Below are 23,913 nucleotides of genomic sequence, written 5' to 3'. Positions count from 1 at the left end.
GAAAAATGTAAACTTGAAATGCAAGATTTAATCCATTTACACCACCTAGAAGAAAAACTAAACTGGTGAAGGTCTAGAAGAAGAAAAGACCAATTCAATTTATCATAAGCCTTCATCACAAAGGCTGCAATATAATGTTCTTTGTTGGAATGAAAGGTCTCATGGGCTATTATAGCCCCCTCCGTTGTTTCTTGACCAAGAACAAAAATCCCTTGTTTTGTTGATATAATTTTTGGAATAATGGGCTTAAGTTGCAAATAAGTAGCCTTTGTGATAATCTTATAGATAGTGTTACATAAAGAAATAGGACAGCAAAAGAATAGGGATCATTAACCTTTGGGATGATAGAAATATTGGTGGTATTTAAGTTCTTCAAAATGGAAACATTTTTCTTGGATTATTCAAGAACCTCAAGCAATTCAAAACAAATGTCATCCCAATTTTTTTTGAAAAAATAATGCAATGAATCCATCAGGGCCTGATGCCTTATCAACAGGCATAGAAAAGACTACAACACATATCTCAAAAAGAGTAAATGGGGCTATAAGAATTAGATTGTCTTGTTGCATAATCAAAGAAGGAATGGAATCCAAGATCTCATCCACAAGGTGAGAAGAGGGTGGATCCTATGGTGAAGGGGAAAGTAGATTAGAGAAGAACCTTACATTCTCAATTTGAATGCCCTTAGCATCAGAAATCAAATTTCCTAGATGGTCATGAATTGTAAAGATTGTGTTATTAGCTTTCTTTTGTTTGGTAGATGCATGAAAAAGCTTACTATTCTAATCCCCTTGTTGAAGCCACAATTCTCTAGACTTTTATCTCCAACGCTCTTCTTCTTTCTTACATAATTTAGACCACTCCTCTTGCAAATTCTTCTGTCTTGAATGCATATCAACATTTAAACCATGGAGTAAAATATATTCATTAATCTTAGCTAGTTTTTTTCTACCACCTTTTTCTCCTCAAAAATATTTTTAAAGCCATGTTTATTCTAGATCTTGATTAAGGCCTTTGGCATACTGCATTTTCTTGTGAAACAGAAACATTTTTGTTCCTGGTTCTAGTGGAGCATCCTTCCATCATTGTTATAAGAGGCCATCAAAGTGGTGATGATGATACCATACACTTTCAAACTTAAAAGATGGTGTAGAAGAACTAGTAAGAGGAGAATTTGATGGAAGAATGGACAATTGAATAGGGAAATGGTTAGATTCTAAATATGGTAATATATCTGATTGGATAGTATAATTTGCTAATTTCCAACATTGTGAACAAAAAAATCTATCCAATCTAACTGCAATCTGGTGGAACCCATCTCTTCTATTAGTCCAAGTGAAAGATCCAGCTTGTGGGTGAACATCAAATAGAGCATTATTGCCAACAAAGTCATTAAAGTCCCGGGTAGCTCTAGGAGGGGGAATAATCCCTCCATACTTATCCTTGGGATGAAGAATGGCATTAAAGTGACCAGCAATAATAAATTTGACACCTACTTATTGCTAGATAAAACCTATAAGAGTAAACCATAAACTTTGTTTATCTGACGTAGGAATAGGGCCATAAACATTAATCAAATGGAATGAAAGTTCATAGTGTTGATTGGATAATATTTTCCAATTAGTTCCTTGATGGAGATGTTGAGTCTTGATAGTCTTAGGATTCCATAATACAACAAGGCCCCTAGAAGCACCTAAGCTAGGAACTTGTGAGGAATTCCATGATGACCAATATCCAATAGATTTATGAAAGTTATTTGTATATAATATTAAATTTGATTGAACAAACCATGTTTTAACTTAGAGATTTTTTAAAAAAAAACTAAGATTATGGTTGAATTTTTATGAAAAACATTTTACATTCTTTACGAATATTATATGCGTGCTATTTTGCAAAAGTAATTTTCTGTTTCATTTTTTTATATATTTTTCATTCTTGCTATATAAAAGTCAACATTTAGTTTATTGGAACTATGTCTTTCAATGTTTCTCCTACATTGTAATCTTGGCACCTTTAATTATCGCATAGAATTCTTATGATCATACATTTTATTTCATGATGATAAGAACTCAAATTTTAACATAATATCTTATTACAAATAAATTCCACTATTCTTTTAAATCTATTTTAAACTTGCATCATTCCACTAACTTTATATATTTGTAACTCTAAATACACTACACTATTATACAATTGGCATGAACTATGAACACCCTTACCTATTGCATTGAATTCATATGGTTCCATGCATTTTGTTTCATGATGATAAGACCTCAAATCTTACCATAATATTTTATTACAAATAAATTCAACTATATGTTTTTAATCCTTTTTAAAAATTTCATTATTTCAGTAACCCTACATATTTGTAACTCTAAATATATTGCAATATTATACAATTGATAGGAACTATGATGCTTTGGATCTCTTGTTTTTTTTAGTAATACCTAGAAAATTATAACTAACTAGACCTACTTAAATTTTATCCCAGAGAAAATTGTTTAGAAAATATTTTGCTTATGCATAAAGAATTGTTAAGGATGTTAAAAAAAAAATCTTTAACAAATTTATTATATAAATATTTTTAAATATTGTCAAATATTCTAATTTTATTTATATATTAAATATGAAAAAATAAAAATATATTTTCTTATGCTAAATCATGGTAATTAAGATGAAATGTGTATAATTCAAGCATACATCAAAAATATTATTAGAATTGAGAGTACTAGATGTATAATAATTGGTTGAAATAAAATGCAAAATGATTAGACTGCTTGTTCGTGGGGACATTAATGACTAGACAATGTTGATATGAACTAGAATATGATTTCAATAGCTTATGATTTAGCTATCTCAATTTGAACATATAGTTTGAGAACTACAATAATGAAATAATTATCTATGTATAATAATTGAGTCTCTATAGAGATATTCAAATTCAATAGTTATATCATGTATTTTCTCTGATAATAATTAGTAATTTAAGATTAATAATATTTAAAATATATATATATATATATATATATATATATATATATATATATATATATATATATATATATATATATTACTATTGAAGTGCAATGGTTATTTGGGCTTGACCAACATATAAAAACAAAATGGTAATGAGATATTATGTTTTAATTATCTTAATAGTTTGTCAAAGTATTTGATGGCTTCATAAGGCTTATTGAAACTTAGGTCACTTTACAATTGCTCATTCTATAGTTTAAATGTTGTTATCTCAATGTCCTTGACATTCAATTCATAGTTGGCATTCATCATTTGACTTAGAGTATCCAATTGCATGTTGAAAATCTTGGTTAGCTCTAATGATTTTTCTTCCAGTCTATTGGTTAAAATTATTGTGTCCTCTTCAATCATGGCTTTATCTTCTATGGCTTTCTTCTTCTACTCAGTCACCTCACATAGCAGTATGGCTTGTGATTCTTGCTCTAACTTGAGACTTTTGATTTCCTCAGTTTGGGCTCTATCCTTGTCCATTAGATCTACAACTACCACATCAAATTTATTGGAGTCTCCATTAGCAAATAGCTTTGTAGTTTCTATCTCTTTGTATTGTGTGTCATTCTCCGTAATAGCAATTTCCTTCCTTCTCTTCAAGTATTTCTTTAGTTCTTCTCTTGCTTCATTCAATTGATGTAGAATGAGATGTATTTCAATCTCCTAATTCTCAATAGTCTTTCCCAACTTGTAGACTCCTATTTCAAGATCTTTCCTCGAAGTTGCAAAGCTTCTCTTTTAGAGAACAAGGCTCTAATACCAATTTTTGGAATTATAATAGGAAAGGTAAACTTCTTAGAGCACGGGGAGGGGTGAATTAGTAGTTTGAACTTGGACCCATGAAAACTTTCACCACACATCCATCTCATACATTTACTAAGTAAAATGAAATAACATGTAAAGCACATACATCTAAATCATGTAAACATAAAAGCATTCACACACATATGACACCAGATATAATTACCGAAAAACCCTCCAAGTGAGAAGGTAAAATTGGGGTGGGATGACACCCACAAATCTTCATTACTGCAGTAATAAAGTGTATCTAATGAAGGTTACAATGTTTTGATCATGACATGTTCTAGCCTGTTAAAGGATTTCAACACCTTGTTAGAAGTGTGCCTTGGTAAAGGACTTTAACTCACAATTAAGTAAGCACCCTATTAAAAGATTTAAATACAGCCTATTAGGACTACTCTGTTAAGAGATTTGACTGATTCACCTGCTAGAATGATTCAGCGATGATCCTATGGTTAGCACTTGATTGCCTAATGAAAGATCACTTCTAAACTATTGTATTCTTGATCCTTCTTGATCAAAAGTCTCTTTGTTGTATGCTCTTCTCTTTCCTCAGTTCTACTCTAATTGATTCGACAATGCAATCTCACTTCATTACTCCTTAGTCACCATGAATGCTCTATTTCCACATGCAAACTTCTCTATGCTCTCCTTCAATAGTCTAGATAGTTTAGGGTTTGTCCTCCTTAAGAAAACTTAGGTGACATAGGGTTAGGTATGAATCAATGGCTATGATTCATCCATTTTTCACTTAAATCCTTCCCTTTTTTCTAATTGGTTGCATGTAATTTTATTGGGAATTCAACATAAGATTCATCTTTATCCCCAAAATATCGTAATTCATCCTTAAGTCAGCTCAAAAATGGCTTACATGGTTGTTTGTGCCATTACAAAAAACTATAACAAAACTATCTCACTCAACATCTGAAGTTTATGATGCCCGACATATACTAATTTCTACACTGAGACTTGGCATCTGTATCACTTGGCATGTGCTACCTTCTCGGCTCTTGAATCACTCAACATACATTGTCTACTGGGCACTTGAGTGACTCGACACAGGAGTGGCTCGGCACTCATTGTTGACTTGACATGCTCTATAATATACATGTTGTACTTGGCATATACTATTTGTTTGACATTAACTAAGTAAATAACTTAAGTGTGTAGACACTCATTTGTCAAAACCAATCTGAGATCAATAGACAACATATGTCCCTAGGGGTCCTAGGACCCCTAGGGATCTACTTGGTTGCTTTGAATACATCAAAAGGCATCATAAGATAACCTATGACCCTTTCGACGCATTTCATGATAATATTATATTTAATAATAATATAATACTATATATTTTAATATAATAATATATTATTATTATATTATATAACAATAATAATCATATATATTACTATATCATTTTAAATAATAATAACCATATAATATTACTATATATATTTAATAATAATAATAATTATTATCATATCTTATTATATTATATTTAGTAATAATAATCATATTTATTACTATATTATATTTAATAATAATAATCATAATAATCATAATATTACTATATAATAATAATAACCATATAAGAATTTTCCTAAGGGAAAAATTCACCCAAGAACTAAGAACTCAAACACAAGCACACAGTAGACCAAAGAGAGAAAGTATGATTAGAATAACAATGTATTCAATAACTGGTCCATTAGAGTACACTAGGAGTGCCTATATATAATGGCCTCTGAGATACATCTAGAATGTCTCGTAATTAGCACCATGATGTGTCATACAACTAAACACATGTCCACCAGATATGGGTTATCCTCTATTAAGCATGGAAGTAAGTGCAGTGATAAGAGGATAAGCCTACAAGGGTGTGACATGAAAAATAGTGTTGTAGACACCATGTGCTTAAATAGAGTTGTGTACTCCTATTTTGTCTACATGAAAACTCACAAAGGTGCGCAAACTACTAAGTGTCTCACAAATAAAAATAATAAAATAATGCATTAACCTAAGTAACTTAAGTAAGTGTAATAAGTAAATACTTATTTACACCAACACCCCCCCTTAAGTGAAACTTAGGGGAATGCCCTTAAGCTTACAAAACTAGGATGACAATGCATAATGGGTCCCAGCTACTAGACCATATTAGGTACCCATGTACATAATGAAAATGCAATCTCCCATAAAGCGGGGAAAGAGGGAAAACCTCATGGGAAAAACCCTCCCCCAAAAAGAGAGATAAAGAAGGATGCATCGATGGATGGAGTAATCAAGACCCCTCCATTATGACATACATCCAGTATATACATAAGAGAATGAAAGAAGGAAGAGAGACAGAATAGGCTCCCCCCCCCCCCCGCCCCCCCAAAAGAAGAATGCCAGCAAGTGAAAGTTGCTCCGATGAAGAAGTTGGTCCATGAATGTAGAATAGTGTTCCTCCCCTTAGGAAGAGACAATGGAAAAGGTACACTCCTAAAGATGTATGGTGGCCCTAAAACTTGCTCAAGTATCCCTATGCTAATGCTGAAGTTCACCCCTTCCAACTGTGCTGAAAAGAACGAATGCAGATCTGTCAAGGATGTCTGTTGAACCTATTCCACTAAACCATCTGTCTCCTCAACTGACAAAGAGACTTCCACTAATTTCTATTCATAAGGATCCACAATCATGCCAACCTGTGAAGATTGATCATGTAGAGAATGGACATGAGGGTCAGAGTGAGCCCTCACAACAACTGTAGAAGAATCATCATCAATGAGAAGATGTAAGTCCTCAAGTCTATCTCCCAAGTCAACTAAAGTTGGAGCTAGAAGACGAGATGTACCATGATGTGATGGACCTTTCATTGTGGCAATGTAAGCACGTGGACTAGACTAATGTGACCTCTCACTGCAACTATCGATAGAACCCCACATGTCTGAACTTGTTGAAGCACTATCGCTAGTGTCACTATCAGTTTCCACTATGTATGAAGTGCGGAGAGGAGTAGAGGACAAGCTAGGATAAATTTCCTCAAAGTGAACATCCTTCTCCACAAAAACCTCATGTGTCTCTGGATCCATAAGTCTATAAGCCTTCACATTGTCTTCATAACCAATAAAGGTACAAGGCCTAGGTGTAGGTGCCTTGCAACTCCTGGCAGAAAGGTTAGCTCATGCTGGACAACCGAAGACTCTAAAGTGACTCACAACCAGTTTTCTGCCGCACCATGCCTCAAAAGGAGTCTTTCCATTTAAGGTTGGATGAGGAGACCTATTAAGTATGTGAGTAGCACTACTAATGGCTTTAACTTCAAGTGTAGGATCGAGAGACTTGGTCTTTATCATGAAACTTGCCATGGTCTTGAGAGTCCTAATCCTCATAGCTCCAACATTTGTCTTGTCCGGACTGAATGTTGGTGAGTTCTAAAGATCAATCCCCTTAATTCTGCAAAAATTCTTAAGTCTTCTATCAACATATCTATTCTCATTGTCCACCCTTAGTACTTTGATGGCTTTCCTTGACTTATGTTCAGCACGAGTCTTGAATTCTTGAAGCTTATGAACAACTTTATTCTTATGATGAAGCAAGAAGACCCAAGTGAATCTCAAAAATTCATCAACAAATGTGAGTATGTAGCGGCCTTGGCTGATTGAAGTCATTGCAAAGGGTCCTGCTAATACCATGTGAACTAGCTGAAGAACAATCAAAGCTCCAGAAGACTTCCCTTTATCATACTTATCCTTGAGATTCATATCCACTGAACAAGATGAACATTCTCCCTTTAAAAAGTTGATATTAGGTACACCTTTGACCATGCATTTTGAGAAAAGTTGCTGAAGAGAGTGGAAGTCAACGTGAGAAAACTGCTCATGCCATAAGTTGATTTGTGAAGTAGAGTGAGTTAACAAGGCTTGAGAAGAACTCTTAGGCACAAAGTGGGAGAAGGAATAAAGCCTCTTGTCATCATTGACTTTCCTAACTGCTACCAATGAATCATCTTTGAGACTTCACACCATCACTGAATCTAGAAGGAACTCAACCTTATGACCATCTCCAAGGTGAGTGATTTGGTAAACTAATAGGAGATTGGAGCTTAGATTTGGAACATAGAGAACATCTTTGAATTCCCTATCTTCCATTTCTACATGTCCTTTCCCTTCAACTTCCATCTTAGTATCATCTCCCACGAAGATGTGTGGTACCTTTGACTGCTTCAATGAAGGAAAGTCTTCCCTTGAAGAACCCATGTGGTAGGAGGCACCTGAGTCAAGTATCCATTCCAAAGAAGAATTTGTGTTTGACATAAGTGCTTGACCTTTCCCCTTCGAAGAGGTAGGAGTAGAATCCTTGGAAGTACCTGGCACTTGAATCTTGTTCTTCTTGAGTAGATTTTCTAACTCATCGATTCTTTTTGTCTTACAATGATGCTCGTCATGATTTGTCTTTTTGCAATATGCAAAAAAGAGTTTTTCCTTCTTTTCATTACTTCCTTTCTTGTTTGAAGAAGAACCGCTTTGTTGAGAGGAGGATTGTTGTGTCTTAGATTGTGTTTTCTGCTTCCACTACTTCTTCTTGTTGTTGCTTTTCCCCCCTTGACTAGATTTGTGATCATCACTAGCCACCAAGGCTTTGGTCTTAGATGATTTGAGAAGTCCAAAATCCACCAAGTGAGATTGTTCAACAATCAACATGTCTACGAATCCATCAAAGGAATGATTCTGGTAAGAAGATCCCATGGTCAACCTATGAGTATTGAAACTCAAAACAAAGTTGGCGTACTCAGAAGGTAGCTTCTTCAGGATGTGATGAATCAACCTGTCATCCTTCACAGGATTTCTACAATCTTTTAGAAGTGCCCTATACTCATTGACTTTAATGATATAATCCTGAATTGTGTCATAATTCTTAGGATCCAAGAGAAGTAGATCATCCTCAATCTGAAATCTCTTTTCTTCATCCACTTTACCATACAACTATTCAAGTTTATCCCCAGCTTCCTTAGATTTTGAACAATTTTTAATGTGAAAGAGAAGATCCCCATGGACACAACTCCTAATTACACCTAAAGCTTCTCGATCTTGTCTTTTCCAATCAATGAGTTCTTTAGCATCAGTAGGTTTGGTAATTGTACCATCAACATAAAGACGATATCCTTTTTTCATTAATCTACTCCATGCAATATCTTTCCATGTAGAATAGTTGTGTGAAGTTAGAGGAGGACATTTAAAACCCATGATGCAGAAATGAAAAGAGCACAATAGAGAGATACAAAAACACAGTACACACCCTCCCTTTTCACTCAATCAAAAGACCTCCCCAAAAGAGATGTTGTTGGCACTTTATAAGTAGTGCATTTACAATGGGCCACTTATCAAAAATGAACAAAGTGGACTTTCTGATTTTTCTTTTACAACTGCCTTATAAGGCTGAAATCTGTCACTTAAGCACTTTAGCTCAGATTTACAACAATTCTGAAAAAAGAATCAAAGCTTTACAATGCCAAAGAACACCTAATTCTGAAAGTGAGAAATTGGTCCACACAACCCTATAATTTGACTCCAGATCTAGAAAGTAGATAAAAAAATAGACACTTTCAAAAAAAATGAAACTTGAAAAAGTGACCAGATGTGCCCGTACTGAGCTTCTGAAGTTGCAAAAATGCAAGATTGTGCAAGTACAGTCACCAAAAAATTCAATTTTTGCAAAATCTATGCACCAAAACTAGAAAAAAAACACCACCACTTGAAAATTCAAGAAATTCTACCTGATTTCAAAAAAATTGCACTTGAAGTGGAGTTCGAATGTCCGAGATAAGGGCTCGCAAAGTTAGGCTACCAAACTGAAAAGCAATCTGGAGAGGGGTTTGGAAGGAAAATTGTGAGTCTAAATTTGATGGTCAAACAACCATCATTACAGTTGTAAAATGCCTAATTTTGATGATCAAACGACCATCAATTTTAACATAGCGTTCTACTGATGTTAGCAAAAAATACGCACCCTCGGATGATGTGGCAAATGACTATGCCTTTCGTACTGTATGGAATAACACGTGTCAATTTTTGTACGCTGACGTGTCAAAGAGGGTTCCACAAGTGATGGGACAGTCCCTGTTATTGCTTACTTGGCTCCACGTGGCAAGGGCGGTCATTCTGGCAGGGTGATAGCTGGCTGGTGTACACGTGGTAGTTTTGTGTAAGGAAGAGCAACTAAAAACCACCGTGTGGTGAAAAGTCTTCATTGCCAGGAGTTTTTAATACTCAATTCGGGCATGAGTTTTTAAACTGCAAAACAAAATGCGGGCGGGAAGAACTCTACCAGAAAGGTAGGTCTGCAAGGTGCCGAAAAAGGCAGTCGCCTGCTGAGATCCTCTATCGCGCAGGGGGCGGTAAATCTGCAACACCAAAGAAACTAAAAACTACCCCAAAAAATGAAATTCGTTGTCGAGAACATGAATACAATTGCCAATTGTTGGGAGTTTAATCCCACATGCAGTGGACATAAAACTTTGCACTCTTTAATACAATGAACCAGCGAACGAAAAACAAAAAAGTTGTGGTTGCCAGATTTGGAAGAGATGTCGCTAGGTTATGTAGTGCCAACTATGTAACTTTGTGTATTTTCTTTGTATGGCGTGTCTGATGTGGTTAAGGAAGGGAGTTGTAGTCACTTGCTAGTCGAGATCTACACGATGCACCACTTCCTGCCATTGCCTATTTAGTTTAGTATACATTGTGCTTGTACATGCATGGATTTTATGCAAGTTGCAGGTACCGAGTATCGACTTCCCTGAATTGCTAGGATGAGTGTACCCTATCACACTATCTCAATGATAAGAGAAGGGAGATAAATTATCAAGTCCAAATCCCAACCCTTTAAGCCATTTTTCCTAATTGAAAATTAGGACAAGTATCTGAGTTGAGTACCCTCCGAATACGTTGGATGACGTAATTCGTGATATAAACCCTTGGCTTGATTTTGTATGTATTTTGGCTATGACGGGTTTTCATATTTTTACCTTGTGAGTCTTTGATGTATTTTCTATTAATTAAGCCTAATTAAAAAGATTTAATTAATGGTTTAATTTAATGGAAAATTAATATGGTATTTTAATATTTATTTTATTTAATTAAATAGGAAATTAATTAAATAAAATAATTAAATTTGAAAATAAAAAGTTAAAAGTTTAAAAGTTGGAATGTGACAACATTTATTTTAATAATAATATATTTGGAGATCATTTTTTAATAAATGACTAAATAATATTATTATTAAAGCTAATAAATATTTTAGCAATTAAGTTTTGGAAAATGAAATTTAAAAGTGAAAAATATATTTAAAATTATTAAAAGATTCTAGATTTCATGTGATTAAAATATAAATATATTAAGATTGAAAAGTGGAGATATTAAAGTTAGTGCATGAGATTTAATAAATAAATTAATTAAATTGGAAAGAGTAAAGTAAATATTATATTAATTATTGTACATTATTTTAATATTTGCTCACATAGGAGTTGGCAAATTCTTGAAAGTTGTCATGTAGACAACACAGGGGTTTGCACTCTAAGTATGCACAAGTTGTCTACACTTAGAAGTTAGCATTTTATTTGATCACATGGTGTCTACAACCATAAGACTCGTCTAGAAGGTTGGAGAAGACCCATGCTTGGTTGTCATGCTTATCTTCTAATTGTTTCTAGAGACACTCTAGATGCATCTTAGAGGCCTTTAAATAGAGGCTCTCCTAGTGTGTTTCGGAAAGCTTAATGGAAGCTACAAGCTTCAACCTAAAATGGAAGCTTCAAAGTTTTCATTCATTTGAAAAGCTCATATGTCTCTACATGCTCTTATGCTTCAATATGCTCTTATGCTTCTTCTAGCACTTCTAGTCACTTGGAGGATTCGATTGGCTTGGATCTTGGAGGAATTGTGAATGATGGAGAAGGAAGGGATTTTCTATGGATGTCTGAGGCATGGTAAATTTAGCATCAGTGTCCAGGTGCACTTGTGATATTCGCATACTCTCTTTGCACTATTTCTCTTCCTCTCTTCATCATGTCTGTTATATGTGTCTGAATACTCTTTGTGATTGAATCTACAATTTGGAATTGAAATCTTGAAATTTTATTTGGTTGAGAAGAAAACAATAGAAAACTCTAGATCCAATTAAGGAAGAAATTAGATCTGAAATGGGTTTGGGTTCGAATTAGAATCAAATTGAGAAAAGATGATTTCAAATTTATAGTTAAACTTGTTAGACGAATAGTTATGGTTAGATGTAATTCAACGTTAAGGGATCTTTAAAGAATGTAATATATTATGTTATGTTATGTTTACTTTTAGTTGGATGTTACTATTGCTTCTGCAAGTGTTGTGAATGGTTTTACTTTCATGTTAAAAAAAAAATTTTGTTTGGCAAACTTAGTGAAATTCTTCGGATCCCTTGGCAATTGGTTTTAGAATAGCTCGACATATACCCATAAGGTGGATTTCAACTATTATAAATCTATATGATGTTTGGGTATGAGAGTGGTTTTAGAAAGTATTGAGCATTTTCATGACTGTGGGAACTCTATCAAAATTTGGATAATTCTTGGTAGCTAGTCAGGCCCCAATACAAAATGCAGAATCAAGTCATTTTACCTTCTTACATTGGACACTGTCATCATTTGAAGAATGATTGATAAAACCTAGATGATCTATGTAATTTTGATCGGTTGTTTCCTCACCTTTAGTGGTTTACTTGTCATCTTTTAATATCTGCAAATATGATAAGATGTTTCCGATGGACTATATCCCCAATGTTAGTTGTCTTCTTTTCAGTTACAAATTATCTGAAAGGCATGATCGATTTAGGTTCTATCCTTAGATGATTTTGATTCACTATGTAACCATGGCTATTCTCTCAATAACATCCTTATGACAAAGAGAGATGCTAGTCAATAAAAATCAACATTTGGAGTGTCAATCATCTACATCAATTCAATACCATTCCATGTGCTAGGGTTCAAGGCACAGTAGTTTGGAAGGCTAATTGAATCCTAAGGAGTCAAGTTTCTAGCCACCGCATCTTCATTGAACCCTACACTTCTGAACTAGCTCGATCAGCCAGCCGTATCATTGACATGGAGTTTGTAAGTAAAATTCATAACAAGTTCTGATTTGGAAATTGTACTAAAATTTAAAATCATTGATCTCTATCACCATGAGAATGGTGTTGGATCATCTTCATTATATTTCATTTTCCAAAACTTAATTGCTAAAATATTTATAATAATTGAAATCGTATATAACTAAAACATTTTTGAAAATGTTTGTTAAAAAAATAAAATAACATATGGTTATTGGGGAGGGATGAATTTTTGTACCCCCCCAAGGCCTAAGATTTGAGGACGCAAGTACCATGTACCCACAACTGGTGATAGGCAAGACAAGCTGCATCATGATTAATGAAATAGTGACCACAGTCATAGGTTTGTACAAAGGTCACAAGGGTGGACAGTCCCTAGTACCCGTGCCAAGTTTGAGTGCCAAATTTGATAGCGTGCAGGGTACGACAATGGAAAGTTTATGTTATATTTGCTTTGGCAATAATAAATTGATTGTGTAATTAGATTTTATATTAATAAATATTGTTGTATGATATATATATTAACTATTCATCTAACATCACATCCTTATTAAATAGCAATGATACATTCAGCATTCATAAATTACATTTTCAATTGCTCAATCATCCACTGTACATGACATATGGTATGAAAAGCTTAAAAGAATAAACATCCGTGTAAACAAAGAACATCATCATCCAATACTAATCCATGATGAAATTAAAGTAAATGAAACCACATATCATACATGATACATCATCATCATAAAGATATAAACATCCATCATAAAAGATAATCATATATCACAAACATAAATAACTAAGTGCACAATTCCTCCCAACCATAAATAGCATCATTAGACCATCGTGGATCCTAGCCATCCCTCCGTGCATAAAATCCCAAAGCACCGAAGAGATCATCGGCTATAAACATAGTAGGAATGTCACTCCTAAGACATCCTACTAACATGCAAAGCAAAGCATAATATCTCATCAACTAACATATGCAAATCATGAATGTAAGAAACATACCAGTAAATACATCCATCATAGGGTATATCATCTATCATAATGATCCAAGAATAGAATGAAGATAAATACCAACCAAGAAAGCTCCAGCCACAATGTTTCGGACGGATCTCAAATGATAAGAGTGGAAATACACTACCACCCGACCGCGTGGAACCTAAGTGGTCCACTCCCACCGTGCTGAGGAGATAATCTCAAGTCCCATACAGGTTATCCAAATCACATAGCACAAATCTCTATGAGTCCAAGAATCCTAAAAGTATACTAACACAAAGGTTCCATCACACAAAACTGACATCTAATTCCTAGAGGCAAAACAATGACACGTAGGAAACCTACTATGCAAGCAGGAAAGTGTCATCGCAATTATCACGTACAAGTTACCCTGGCAGTTAGCTAAACTCCACAGGTCCATACTGATCTCATGCGGCCACTAGTATCCTCTCATACTGATGAGGCATACTACGGAATGCACGGTTGCAACCATGCGTTCTCACTACTCCCATCCTAGCCTATACAAGCACTCAAGGCATGGACAAGAATGAAAATAATTATCTTTTTAAGTTCATTTAATCCCCATTTAGTGTGTAAATGTTATCACTTATTAACCAAACTTATAATGAGTTACCGTGGCAGCCACTTAGGACCCCGGCCCCCATTGCAAGCCACTTCTCGAAACTACAAGTAGATAACCTACCCTAAGCTCATGGAATTATAAAATCACCACAGTCCTATACAACCGACTGTAAAGAAAATCCAAAAGATAATCTATAAAAAGAATCATCAAATATCCATGATAAAAGCATCAAATATCCATAATAAAAATCATCAAATCTCCAAGATAAGAATCATCAAATCTCCATGAGCATCTAAAAAACATCCATAGAAAATCATGACCACAACAGTTCTCTATTGGCAACTGAAGGCATCACTTATAATCATAAGTATCCATTGGTTCTCAATAACCAAAATATATCTCAAAATCATACTGATCGAAGACTCCAAAATGGTTGAGTCAAACATGTCACAACATGACATCATCCATAAATAAATCAACATTTTAGTCCCATCATGGAAACTAGAAAATAATCCAAGAATAACTGATCGATGAATAAAAAATGATTAGCTCAAGTGTCTCAGATACATATATCTCAGCTTCACACATGAAGACTGATGAATAATTACAATCAGTAAATGCAAACATTTCATAGAGCATACAATCGCATAACCATGGTTGGGTTTATAAAGAACAAGACCAAATAAGATCAACATGCCAACACATCTCATAACCCCTAAGCCTCTGGTAACAACCTAAGACTGGTCAACACTAGTCAACCCAAAACCCAAAACAAGAAGCATATAGAATACACAATGCAAACACATGTTTTGGTTTTGCTATATTACATAGTTGAATTAAGTGTAGAGTTTCAGTTTTCATTTCAAGTATACTTCAAGTGTCTTAAGTTTCATCATTTGACCTACAAGTCAACCCAATTGTTCCCCGATAGCATCATCCTTCCATTATTAAGAATTACATTCTAAGAATAACTTAAGGATAAATACTCACTAAACTGATCATCGTTGACCTTTAATTAACTTGTTCTCTTTAATTAACTATGATCCATATTCTAATTGATTAACTCTCCTTTAATGTTACTTCAACTTTTCAACATAATCAAGGATCATTATTCATTTATAAGAGAATCAATTATCAATCTTTGAATAAGAAGAATATAACTTTATCAAAATGATCAATTTAATCTACCAATTAACATAGGTACACAATTCCACGACTCTTGTCATTCTAATAGTTTTCAATTCAATATTACTACGTCTCACCATTAAAACATCTAAGGTCATTATTCAAGTCATCAAATTAAGACCTATCATCTTTGATATCAATATTTTTTTACAATCTCGTTTAAAAGAATTGCATAATTATTAATTAAATCCAATTAACTCTAGTTAATTGATTTAATTAACAATTACACAACCATACCAACAACCTAAAGAATATCAATTGACCTACAATAGTTGTACGTAGAAAGTCAACTTCAATACAAATATTAATATTTCAATAATACTAATAATAATAGCAAGTTATTTTGGAAATCTTATCCATAAATCTATAATGACCATACTCGTCACTCTATCAATGAATACTAACTTTTTTTCTTAACATACCCGTATCATTTGATTCAACTAATTATCAATCAACTCTATGCCATTTCATTAACATTAGGATTAATAATCTCTCAATTATTTAGGTCCAAGTTTTATTACAGATAGCATCATGATAATATAACTAACTTCCCATTAATATCGAATAAAATCATTGCATTACTAAGAGCAATATACTCCCCCTTAATTCCAAGAAATGATTTCTATTGTTCAAATTATGAGAATGATACCTATCGCCTTCCATAAAATGTTTCCCCTATAATATTCTCCTCAGATAAATATTCTAAACCACTCATTCATTAACAACTACCAATCGTCATCATGATAAAATGAATTAACTTCCCTTCATTATTTCCTGCTTATCATGCTCTCAAATAAATCCCATTTGCTTAAAATATTAAAGATATGCACTTCGATATCTTGAATAGATTCAGAACTTAATTACACTTCCCTTCCATAACTTATATTATTAACTTAAATCGAATTAAGCAATAACTATAAGAAAGAATTTATACTATTAGCCATTAATAGTCTAACAATTATTAACAAATAGCAACCTTATTAATAATTTTAACACTAATGATTTAAATTATCAATATTCTCACCGATTCACCATTGGTTTAGCCAACTAACTTTTGACTACATTAATCAACCATAATTAATAATTTAATAATAACTTGTAAATGAACAAGTTATATTAACAAGTTATGATAATAATCTTATTAAATAAATCAACAATAAATTACTTAATAATTTTTAAATCTAAATCTAAATTATTATTAATAACGCATCAATAATTTATTACAATATTAAAAATCACTTATTAAATTATAAATTTTATATATATATATATATATAAACCAACAAGCAACACTTTATAATAATAAGACTTTAATATATAAAAATATGTTGCAATTTGAATCATATTATTGAGCAGTATGAGATTGCTCTGGCTTAATAAACTGTGTTGTTGACTACCCACTGTAGGTACACCACGCCTGCATGGGTATGTGGACGTTGTCGGAGGTACGTATGCATTTGGCAATTTTGGGATCTGCCCCTATCGCAAGCGTTTTGCGATGTGGGGTACCCGCAGATACCTTGCTCTAATACCAAATGTAATGCCCCGCCAAGGGATCCAAAGAATATCACTAAGTTTTTCAAACAATTTTTTGTTTAAAACATGAAAGTAAAACCATTCATAACATTCACATGATAGCGGAAGCAATAGCAACAATTCAAATGAAAGTAAACATAACATAACATAACAGATTACATTCTTTAAAGATCCCTTAACGTTGAATCACATCCAATTATAAATATTTTAGCAATTTATATATATATATATATATATATATATATATATATATATATATATATATATATATATATATATATATATATATATATATATATATATATTAGCAATTAAGCATATAAATATTTTGGCTGTAAAGCATATGCTCACATTCTTGATGAAAGAAGGAGCAAACTTGAAAGGAAGAGTAAGAAGTGCATAATGGTTGGATATAGTGAGGAATCAAAAGGATATAGGTTATACAATCCTAGAACTAATGAAATCTATATTAAAAGAAATTTATGGTTTGATGAAGATATTAAGAATGATAAGTCTCCAACATTATCTTTCTTCCCAATTTTGATTGATGAAGAAAATTCTATTTCTACCAATGGTCAAAGTCAAGGTGTACAAACTACTACATGGGAAGAGACTCAAGTTGAAGAATCAAGTGAAAGTGATAATGAAAATCCAAGGAATTTACCAAGAAGGTCCTAGAAATATATTTGCTAACTATGCTCTTATGACTAAGGTGATGCAGGTTGACACTCCAAGCACGTATAAAGAAGCAAAAGGAAAAGATGAATGGGAGGCAGCTATGCAAGAAGAATACAATTCTTTGATAAAGAATGGAACATGGGAACTAACAACACTTCCAAAAAGAAAAAATGTGGTTGGTTGCAAGTGGACCTATAGAACCAAGTTCACATCAGATGGAGCTATTGAAAAATATAAAGCAAGGTTAGTGGTTAAAGGTTTCTCACAAGAAGAAGGTATAGACTATATTGAAACCTCTGCTCGAGTAGCTAAGATGAATTCCATTCATACAATAGTTGCTTTAGCTACAAAGCTTGGTTGGAAAGTTTTTCAAATGGATGTAAAAAGTGCATTTTTGCATGGTGATTTAAAGGAAGAAATTTACATGCAACAACCACTAGGATTTATTAAATATGGTGAAGAAAATTTGGTGTGTAGATTAAGAAAATCACTCTATGGTCTTAAACAAGCACCAAGGGCATGGTGCTCAAAAATAAATAAGTACTTTCTAGATGTCAGATTTAAAAGAAGTAAAGTTGATCCAGACGTGTATGTAAAACATAGTGATGATAAATTTTTTATCATTGTATTGTATGTGAATGACTTGATTATTACAGGAGATCACACACATGATATTGAGAAAACTAAAGATCAACTCAAACAGGTTTTTGAAATAACTAATTTAGGACTAATGCACTACTTTTTGGGTATGCAAGTATGGCAAGAAGAAAGAAGGATCATGCTTTCCCAAACTAAGTATGCTCTTGATGTACTTTAAAAATTCAATATGAGTGATTGTAAACCATGTAATACACCATGTGAAGTAGGACATAAGATTTTATTTTTTATTTTAAAAAAAATTATGTTACTTATGAAAATTGAATATTTCATCTATTGAAATTTGTACATAAAAACATTTATATAGTTATTTGGTAATTTTATTTTTCTACTGCTATTTTTTTTATCCAATTCTTTCAAGTATAAATACATCTCATAATAATATTAAATAATTATAAATATAATTTTATACAACATCTCCCTCTTTCTAAAAAATCATAACATTAAATTCAGGTCATATAACTTAAAAATTGTGAATATAAACATATAATAATCTTAAAGAAATATATAATAATAATAAATTACCATTAAATTCCAAATTTTTATTTCTATCAACCAATTAATAACACCTTTAAAATTTAGTTATACTAGCATTTTCTTATATTCAATAATGTACTTACAAAGGGCCACATTCTATTCTACTTCTCCAACCCACCTCTCTCCTTCCTTTTAATTCAAAAGTGTTATTCAGATTGAAAGATTTGAATAAAATCCAATCATCAAGAGTGTCTCTCAAATAAGTCATCTTCTTCTTTAAACCTACACAACAATTGGGGTGCATAGTATAGACTTCTTCTAATTTTTCCTTCAATTCACAAAATCCACTAAAGTAAATTGTATCAAGGAATAAAACATCTATGAGAATTTGAGTAAAATTTGAGGAATATTTCATCATATTAAAGACATCTTGATCATGCCTATTAGGATTTATAGTAGTATATGCATGCCAAAGTTCATAGAGTTTAGCAGTTCTTTCATTCATTTTAACAAATGAAAATTTGTATTTGGATCATTTGAGATACTGCGTGAATTATGTTTATATAAATCACAAGATACTTGGAAATCTGCCTCAACCTAGAACCTCTCCAATGAATTTCGTAACCACATTATATCTACATCCTGTAAATAATATTCGAACAAAATTAGTAAAATATATTATATCTACATCTGTAAAGCAAAATTAGTAAAATTCATTATATCTACATCCTGTAAATAATATTCGAACAAAAGTAGTAAAATATTTTAAGACAGATAAACTATAAGAGTGTGAAAGTATGAGACAACGAATTTGAAGATGAATACATGAAATGTCTCAGAGAAAGGTAGAAAGACAAATTAGGAGATTACATGTATTGGACAAAGCTTCTTGTTGAGCTTTTTGCTTTGTTTCTTTTTTTGTTTTGATTTTTAGTATTAAAAAAAATAGATTTGGTGAAATTTTCTACTATTCAATACTATCTAATTAGATTTGGCTAAAAAAATATCATTTAATTTTAATCTATTAGAATAATGAACAATATAGAGTTCTAACTGTTTTATTTTGATAAATAAGAGAAAGATTGTGTGGAATTCTATTTCAAATTATATTCTTATTAGTTTATTTTCTATACTAATTAATTTATTAGATAAAATAGAATTTAAATTTTAAAATTTATCAAATTTATTATTATTGTTAAAAATTTGAACATTTAAAGGTGAAATATACACACTTCACCACATCAAAGATAAATAGTAGAACTTTGAATGATTTTCAATGTTATAAATTTTGTATATAGAAAACTAGAATAAAATTAAAGATAAAAAACATTAATTGAAATATTTATAGACTAATCAAAACTTTTAACTCAATAGCTAATTAAAAAGATCACTTCTACTTAAACACCAAATATACCAAAACAACCACATAGACTAGTAAACTTTCTTTAAATACGGAGCCAAATATCCTAGAGTCAATCTAATGAAACTACAACTATTAGAATAACAATGTCAAATTTTTTGATGATCTTTACAGTAAACATCTACAATGTGGGGTATGTGAGGAAACTTACAGTAAACACAAAATTATATCCTCGCTCAACCACAGTCTTGAAGAAGAGAATTTTAGTCTATATCATCTTTATATAATCCTTTGTCCCAAAGGACTTCTCCTCGGTAAAATCAACTCCTTCAGTTCTGAGCTCATAGCAATGAGGATGAATTTCTATGCAGCAGTTGAAAGCTTTTGCATCCATGGCCACAATGAGGAGGTGGTTAAGTAAGTCATGTGTTCCTTCCCCAATCCTAAAACTCTCAAGAAAAAGATCTATCAAACTATTTGGGTCAATCCATGCCCCATTCACTGGTGTGAGGATCAGAGTCTTGTTTGGCATTGAAGCCTTTGCCAAAGCAATCTCCAACTCATCTGAATCACTTGTAACTTCTATCTGAAAACAAACCCAAAATAATATTGAGTTAGAAAATAGTGTGATTCAAACCATAGATTATTACAAAAGATATGTTAATCTGAATTAAACTTACATATGGAGGTGTGGCTTCAGTTTCTGTAGATAGAGGCCAATAAGTTCCCTTAGTTAGATAGAAACACACCAATAAACCAGTGTTAGAGAAATAATCAGAAACATATCTCTAATTGGCTTATCAAATATGATTTCTCCTTTCATCTTCAAATTGGAAGAGCCTAATCAGCCTTAGAATAACTGATTCAATCTTGAGAGCTGCATTCTAATGTCTTGGAGATTATATACAGTGAAAATGGCTTTGTCAACCATATTAGGTTTTTTTGAACTAACTCATAATTCTAGGGCGTGCAATGTGCAACTTTTATATTTGGCATTACACTACCATCGTTTATTTGGGCATTGTGAATGATGTATTCAAAGTTTTTAATCAAATGTATTATATTGAATTGAACAAAAGAAAGGTTTTTTTATCATCCATTAGTGGGATTGGCAATATATTGTATTGGGTTACACAGAAAGAGAGCTGACAATCGTGACAAGAGCAATCATTAATTGACAACTAAAAAATGCATAAATAACCTCTTTTGTTCACAAAGTGGACATTAACAGATGGGCCATCATGGGTGGATGCCCAATTTATGGGGTGTAACTAAATTCAACAAGCACTGCAGGGCAGCATAGTTCCTGCCAAGTGCATAACTATGGTAGAATTTGATTTTGGTAGGAGTTATGTCAGATTAGAAAGGGCAAGATTTTCAATCAATCAAGGTGGTATGGGTCAGTTGATTCCAAAGACTGTCACTCCAAAGACTGGTTTCATAGTTATTTAGCATTTATTTTCAATCAATCAAGGTAGTATGGATTTGTTGATTCCAAAGACTCTCCTTCCAAAGACGGTCCTTCCAAAACTGGTTTCATGGATAATGTTTCACAGTTGTTTACTGGTTTCATGGATGACGTTTCACGGTTGTTTATTGTTTATTATATGTAACAAATTTCAAAATTTTCTTATTGTTAAATATTGTATTGTAATGGGTGGGGGCCCTAGCTCGATTGGCTAAATCTTCCTCATGGTACTGGTGGGCGTGTTGTGCCAGCGCTATCGGTTACACTGCAGGTTATAAGGGGGCTGTGTTGTACTCGATTCTTGCAGTCTAAAAAAAAATTATTGTATTGTAACATTTTTCATAGGAATGCTCTAATTCATTTTCCACGGTTATATTACTATTACATTAGCTTTAGCTTCTTTTACTTTATTGATTGTGTCTATATAATAAAATAAAATAACTAATAATAAATATGGTAAAACATAGATATTGACAGTTATATTCTTATATCTCAATGTTATAATAAAATTAATTATATATTGCTCTAATGTCAACTCTTTCCATTTTATAAGAGAATGGAAAAAATAGAAAGAATGTAGTAAACACAAATTGATTAGAACTTGATGATGGCATTTAGAATAGTTATCACAAATATTTTCTTCACCAATTTTCTTGACTCTTGAAAATAATGGAATTTTTTATTTTATAAATGACATTCGCATTTTGTATACCTTAATTTTATTAGTACAAAATTAATAGAATACCAACATTTAGATTCCAATTCAGCTCTAATTCACTTATTTACTTAAAAACAAATGAAATAAATGCTCGATTGCATTACTGCATAATCAAATAAATTTTTGATTGCATTCCTTCCTTTCACCACTCTCTTGGATTTCTTGGTATGGAATTGATTATGCAGCATAATATTTTAATTGTACAAACAAAAAAAGCTTGGCTCTACTATTGTCAAATAAATGTTTGCGTTAATGCAAACCTACATCTTGCCTACAAAGTACAGTCAACATTGAAAATGTATTTACCAATTCACAATGAATCTCCATTGGTTATGGGATTAGGGAAATTCCATTAGAAAAACCCTCCCATCTAGAATCTATATAAAATTAAAAATATGTAGCTGCTCAAATTAATATTTGATTGGTTCACAAATAAAGTAAGGAAACAAGATTTTAAAAATTGAAAATTCAGTCCTCATGTAATAAATAAATGACTGTAGGTTCAAAAATAAAGTAAGGAAATGAGATTTAAAAAGTTGAAAATTCAGTCCCCATATGATAAATAAATGACTGTATGCTAAACAAAGAAACTCACATTAAAGACAGTGCAATTCTATCAATGTAGGGGAGGGAGGGAACAAACACTGAACTCACAGCCACACTCGCTAGTCGTGGATGATACCTCATACCTGCAAGCATGGATGATACCTAATACCTGCAAGTGGCACTACGTCTACTTGTGGTACAATTGAACCATATGAATCAATTGATTATAAAGTCGTATTGATTTGCTACTTGAATTGAACTGTCAATAACTTTATCACTATCAGATCTGCTTTCAATTATGTGTTTATTCGTTTGCAGATTATGGAAATTTCTATTAATATCATAAATTGAACAACCAAACCCAGGGAAAAACACCATACTCCCCAAACAAAAACCAGCAATTTGGATTACCATTTGAGAAGTAAAAAAAACACACAGCTCCTTTTCATAAACAGATGACAGGATAATTAAACTGTTGTAGACTAGTGAACCACCAGCAGTGCTATTAAATTAACTGCAAGCCCGTGTTTGAAAAGAGAATACCGAACCTTAAGAACCTTGTGATCATGATGGATAGTCTATGCTAGATTTTGAGGAACCACAACCTTACTACTTTGTAAAACTGGAAAGTTGCTTTAGGGAATTATCAATTCTTTGTGCATGAGTCTCGCAAAGAAAAGGATGTCTCTTAAGTTTAATGAAAGGGGAATCTCCATAATTTAGAACAGATCTAGACAGTCATCAGCAGCAACCAATTT

At 32.5% G+C, this 23,913-nt stretch overlaps 1 pseudogene; it reads right to left on the bottom strand.

The window, feature by feature from the left end:
* Positions 1 to 21,246, bottom strand: part of LOC149540981 (uncharacterized protein At4g15970 pseudogene) — a 95,083-nt pseudogene extending 73,837 nt beyond the window's left edge.
* Between the last annotated feature and the right edge of the window lie 2,667 nt (positions 21,247 to 23,913).

This window comes from Cupressus sempervirens, chromosome 9 (assembly GCF_028749045.1).
Source record: "Cupressus sempervirens isolate cs-2001-9-10 chromosome 9, ASM2874904v1, whole genome shotgun sequence".
Lineage (NCBI taxonomy): Eukaryota > Viridiplantae > Streptophyta > Pinopsida > Cupressales > Cupressaceae > Cupressus > Cupressus sempervirens.
Note: the sequence above shows the minus strand (reverse complement) of the source record. Positions and strands in the feature narration are given on the sequence as shown.